The sequence below is a fragment of the Dasypus novemcinctus genome, chromosome 6 (genome assembly GCF_030445035.2).
Source record: "Dasypus novemcinctus isolate mDasNov1 chromosome 6, mDasNov1.1.hap2, whole genome shotgun sequence".
Taxonomy (NCBI): Eukaryota; Metazoa; Chordata; class Mammalia; order Cingulata; family Dasypodidae; genus Dasypus; species Dasypus novemcinctus.
The window spans coordinates 93,144,361-93,150,097 of record NC_080678.1 but is presented as its reverse complement, the minus strand read 5'-3'; the positions used below and the strand labels follow the sequence as shown (position 1 = coordinate 93,150,097).

Sequence of the window (5,737 nt, the reverse complement as noted above, 5' to 3'; positions counted from 1 at the left end):
TCTGGGAAGTATAAAGGCTACTACTGAATCCAAGGTCTGTGTATCTACTGTAAGATAAAGGGTTAAGTTTAGTTTTCACCTGAAGGTTATGTGGAATCAGGGAATTAGAAACTAGAGACAGCCTCGTGGTTTCCACCTACATCTAATAGGGAAACTAGCTAAAACCAACTCTGCAGTTAAGGGAAGAAGGAAAAAGGCTCTAACTTTCTGGCACCAAGTTTGAAAGGCCGTGCCAAGTTTGAAAGTGGTACCAATTCCTTATATGGATATAAAAATAAATAAAGGCAAGTGGGGAGTGGAACTCATGTGGGTCAGTTAGATCTCTCCGATAGGCTGTAACCTCTGGAGTACCCAGCCAATGGAGAAATGGGAGGGAGCTATATGCATGTGGGAATACTTTTTTGCCGTATTCTGCCACTCAGCACACCAACCTCCATATTCTGGTTGTGCACCTGTTCTTGCGAGATTGTAAATAAATTCTTTTCTTCTCCACAGTCGGGTGAACATTTATTCTCTTACAGGTACAGCTTTCTAACATCTACCACTTATCTTAAAAACTAAAACGCTAACTTTATTTTTATGAGCTTTTCATAGTCCCAATCAACAGAGCTTCCTCTTCCATTATCCAGGTAACCACCCTCTTGAACTTTGTTTATTAATGACTTGCTTTCCTCAATAATTTGACTAAAATTGTTTATGTCAGAAAAAAATGTATTAGACCATTTTCTTTTTTTGGTTTGTTTTAAGATTTATTTATTTTTCCCCCTTCCCCTCTTCCCGTCCTGCTGTTTTTGCTGTCTGTGTTGTCTTCTCTTCTCATTTTCTCTCCTCTAGGATTCAATCCTGGAGACCTCTGATGGGGAGAGAGGCTCCCTGTCAATTACGCCAACTCAGTTCCTGCACTTCACCTTGACTCTCCCCTTGTCTCTCTTTTTATGCATCATCATCTTGCTGCATGATTCACTTGCACGAGGCACTGACTCACTACGCGGGCACTCGTGCAGGCACTGGCTCGCCGCACGGACACGCTTTCTCTTCTTCTTTTTCACCAGGAGGCCACAGGGATCAAACCCAAGGCCTCCCATATGGTAGGTGGAAGCTCTATCACTTGGGCCACATCTGCTTCCCTTAGACTGTTTTCTTGTCCTTGGACTTTATACATAAGTGGCTTCATACTGGATATTTTCTTCAATGTCTGTCTTTTGTTAATGTTATCTTTAAGGGATTATTCCGAGTTGAAGCATGAAGCTGTAGTATTTTCCACTGTTTTACAGCATTACATTTAATAAGTGGACCACAACTTATTTCTCCACTGTTTTGCTAGAGGATGATTAGGTTGCTTCCAGTTTGGGATATTACTAGCAGTGGTGCTTTAAGCAAGCACATGTCTCCTGGGGCACATGTGCACGAATTGCTTTAGGCTCCATGCCTAGCAGGGGAATTGCTGGGTCATAGGTTTACCCACATGCAACTTTATCGTATGAGGACGATCTCCAAAAAAAATATTGTGCCAATTTTCCTCCCCAAACTCCAGTGGGATTGCTGGAACATGTCTCCTGGGACACATGTGCAAGAGTTGCTTCAGGTTCCATACCTACCAGGGGAATTGCTGGGTCATAGGGTTCACCCACATACAACTTCATCACATGAGGACAGTCTCCAAAAAAAGCTGTGCCAGTTTACCTCCCCCAAATCCAGAGGGATTGCTGAGTCATAGAGCAAGTTTATGTTAACTATGTAGGAAACTGCCAAACTTTTCTAGTGTCTGTAACATTTTGCATTGCCATTAATAGTGTATGAGGGAAAGCTCCAGTTGCTGCACATCTTCGTCAGCACTTGATATTGTCAATTTTTAAAATGTAAAAGTTTTAGTTTGGCCATTCTATAGGGGTATATTATCTTAACAATGTCACAGAGTTAAAAGTTTTTAATTTTGATGAAGTCAAATTTATCAATTTTTTACTTAATTGAATGTGCTTTTGGTGTCATATTTTCTTCCAAAAGTCTTACATTTTTTTTACATTTTACATGTAGCGCTAAGCTCCATTTTCAGGTTTTTTTTTTCTTTTACTAATGGTTTTGTTTTTTTTTTTTTCACATATAGATATCCAATTTTTCCAGCATCATATGTTGAAAAGACTACTTTCATCACTGAACTGCCTTTCCACCATTGTCAAAAATCAAGTTGTCATTTTTGTGGGGGTCTATGCCTGGATTTTCTATGCTGTTTCATTGATTTATATGTGCATCCTTATACTAATACTTTACTGTGTTCATAACTGTCACTTTTTAGTAATTGCTCAAATTGGGTAGTGTAAGTTCTCCAAACTTATTCACCTTTTTCAAAATTGTTTTGGCTAGTTCCTTTGCCTTACCATATAAATTTTATAATAAGCTAGTCTATATATACAAAAAATCTTGTTTTTTTAAAATGTTTGTGTATGTGTACATGTAGCTTTTAAATGCCAATTTTATGATTGCTTTAGAGCAGTGTTTCTGAAAGTATGTTCCAAGGATTACATGTCCTGCAAGATGCTTTGCAAAAAGCAGATCCTGTTATTCAATAAAAATGGAATATGCTACATAATATATCACCCTCTTAGAAGAACACAAGTGACCAGAGTTTGAGAGTTAGGAAACGTATAGAACTTTGTTTTGTCTGGTGTTTATGTAATAGTAAAATCTTTTTCCTATAGAACTTTTTTTTTTTTTAAGATAGATTTATTTATTTAATTCCCCTCCCCTCCCCCAGTTGTCTGTTCTCTGTGTCTTTTTGCTGCGTCTTCTTTCTTTGTCCGCTTCTGTTGTCGTCAGTGGCACGGGAAGTGTGGGGTGGCGCCATTCCTGGGCAGGCTGCACTTTCTTTCACCCTGGGCGGCTCTCCTTATGGGTGTACTCATTGCGCGTGGGGCTCCCTTATGCGGGGGGCACCCCTGTGTGGCACGGCACTCCTTGCGCGCACCAGCACTGTGCATGGGCCAGCTCCACACAGGTCAAGGAGGCTTGGGGTTTGAACCGCGGACCTCCCATGTGGTAGATGGACGCCCTAACCACTGGGCCAAGTCCGTTTCCCCTATAGAACTATTAACATCTTGAGAAGCGTACTTTGTGGAAATTCTGCTTTCAAATTATCTAAGTTTCTCTTTTTTCAAAATCTGTCATATCAAGAATCATAGAGCAGTACTATGAATTCTAGAAAAATGTGCTTTAAGAAAATGTAAAGTTGTTACTCAGCAGAGATTTAGGCATGACAATTCTTGGAAATAATGGGTTTCATTTATTAAACTTTTTTGAGTCTTCAATATCTTTGACAATGTGATGAAAACTATAGCCTCTTTTCCCAGAAGAATTCACATTTACGCCAATTTTTGTATACAATTTCAGTGGCTCTGAAGCCCACCCATGCTCCAAGGTAAACAATCCTTCCATGTCTGAAGTGTATGGAAATCAGTAATACTGTTTATCTGCATTCTCTCTAATAAAACTATTAACTGACTCAAACCAGTACGATAGTTACAAAGCCTATTACTCTTGGGAACCCTTCAGGTATTTAAACAACACCAATTTACTCTTTAAGTCAGGAAGAAATACAGGAGGAACTTTAGGTACTTTACATACTGAAAAAGTATGTAAAAAAAAAAAAGTAGTGGCTGGAAATAAACAGAAAAATGAGAATTGATAGAAGAATTTAAAAAATCAAAGCTTTTGGCCCTGAATCAAGGCCAGAAATTTGATGAAGCTGTTGGTTTCAAGCAGGTTCCTAAAGAAATGTCTTTCTGTGGTCTGTTGGCCATTTCAGAACTTTGGAAATGTTATAGTCAATTCACTAGAAAGTGATTGGAAAAAAAACCCAGAGCTGTCGAGTGCCTTTTGCAGTACCAGGCCAAAGCATCTTACAAGCTCTAGTGTTGATTAATCATCAAAGTTGTTTAAAAATATTTAAATTTTTAGATGTATTGATTTTAAAAAGATAACAAAACAAGAGATCCATTTGGGGAAATTTTCCCTCCAAAGTATTTTTTTAAAAGTTCAGATACTTAAAGGAAAAGTACTCTGAAAAATTCATTATGGGTGACAGATAAGTGAGACATTATTTCCTCTAGTTCTAGAGACTGGGAATCATTTGTCTCTTAGGACCTTCCCATTACTTTTTTTTTTTAAGATTATTATTTTATTTTATTTCTCTCCTCTTCCTGCTCCCTCCCTCTGCCCCCAGTTGTCTGCTCTCTGTCCACTCGCTGTGTGTTCTTCTGCGTCCGCTTGCATTATCTGGCGGCAGTGGGAAACTGCATCTCTTTTTTGTTGTGTCATCTTGCTGCGTCAGCTCTTCATGTGTGCGGCGCCACTCCTGGGCTGGCTGCATTTTTTTTGCGTTGGGCAGTTCTCCTTACAGGGTGCATTCCTTGCATGTGGGGCTCCCCTACGTGGGGGACACCCCTGCATGGCATGGCACTCCTTGCACGCATCAGCACTACATGTGGGCCAGCTCACCACATGGGTCAGGAGGCCCTGGGTTTGAACCTTGGACCTCCCATGTGGTAGGCAGATGCTCTATCAGTTGAGCCAGATCTGCTTCCCTCATTACTTTCTGGAGAATGTACAGTAGCCCCTAGCTCTTGGGCTTCTGAAGGTTCAAGCCGGAGCCTGGAGAAGGACTGAGAGTCATGACTCTTGGTTATATGTGAACGCAAAGCGCCAAGGCTTCTGGAGTAGACACAAAAAGTCAGAAAATAAAGCCTTGTAGACAAATTACTAAGTGTTGGGATGGTTTCAAACCTAGAAAACTGGACTTAAACAACCTTTGGTATAATCTTCATCCTCTCTTCTAAGAGGCCCTGACAGTTCACATCCAGCTAGGTGATGTCTCCATTGAATGGCATGAGTGCTGGCCACAAAGAAGAAGAAACGTTCCTAGGAGCAGTAATTAGGGTGAAGGAGACCAGAGCCCTTGTTTCCTGGCACCCTGACCTTATTTTTATACAGAATGCCCACCTGCTGCTTAAAAACATCTTGTTTCACCTCTCTCATAGGGTCAGAAGAGAAATCCCAAGGGCCGTCAGAACGAAAGAGCATTGATCAGTCTCACGAGGTGCAGGGCCTGGCCTGGGAGTTCCTGAGGAGGCCCTCCCAGGCCGACCTACAAGAAGAGATGCTCAGCAGCCCGGATGCCAGAATGGGGCCTGCAGGTAGGGCCAGCATCTCTTCTGTCTGGGATTCAACGTGTAAAGTGGGCAGAGCAGGGGATTTGGGCCTCCTGAACTTGGGCTCCTGTGGCTGTGATTAAGCTGAGCCTTCCATTGAAAAATTGTGATAGCCTGCTTTTAGGAACAGTCCATTTTAATCCATGATGTCTTGTTGGAAGCCATTCTTGGAAAAGAGACTAAAGTATCTTCACTTCAGCTGCATAGCTATATATGTATTTTTTCTTTGTCTTTATTTTTTTTTAATGTTACATTTAAAAAATTTGAGGTCCGCATATACTCCCCACCCCCCTCACCCCACTCCTCCCATAACAACAAGCTCCTCCATCATCATGGGACATTCATTGCACTTGGTGGCTACATCTCTGAGCATAGCTAGATATTAACAGCATCCTCAAACCATGAAACAACCTTTTCTAGTGTGGACCCACCAAGCCACATGTACCAAGTAAAATCTCAGCTCTGCTGGTTCTGTGTGTGTAACAAGGCAATAGCTGAGTATGCTTGAATGGGTCTTGTGCCATTGCTGAGATGTT

General features: G+C 41.1%; 1 non-coding gene across 1 annotated transcript; it reads left to right on the top strand.

Annotated features, from left to right (window-relative positions):
• Nucleotides 1-3,705: 3,705 nt before the first annotated feature.
• Nucleotides 3,706-3,842, top strand: LOC111762665 (small nucleolar RNA SNORA2/SNORA34 family). The gene has a single exon (XR_002795723.1). It is a non-coding gene; the product is annotated as a small nucleolar RNA SNORA2/SNORA34 family (small nucleolar RNA).
• The last annotated feature ends 1,895 nt before the right edge of the window (nucleotides 3,843-5,737 follow it).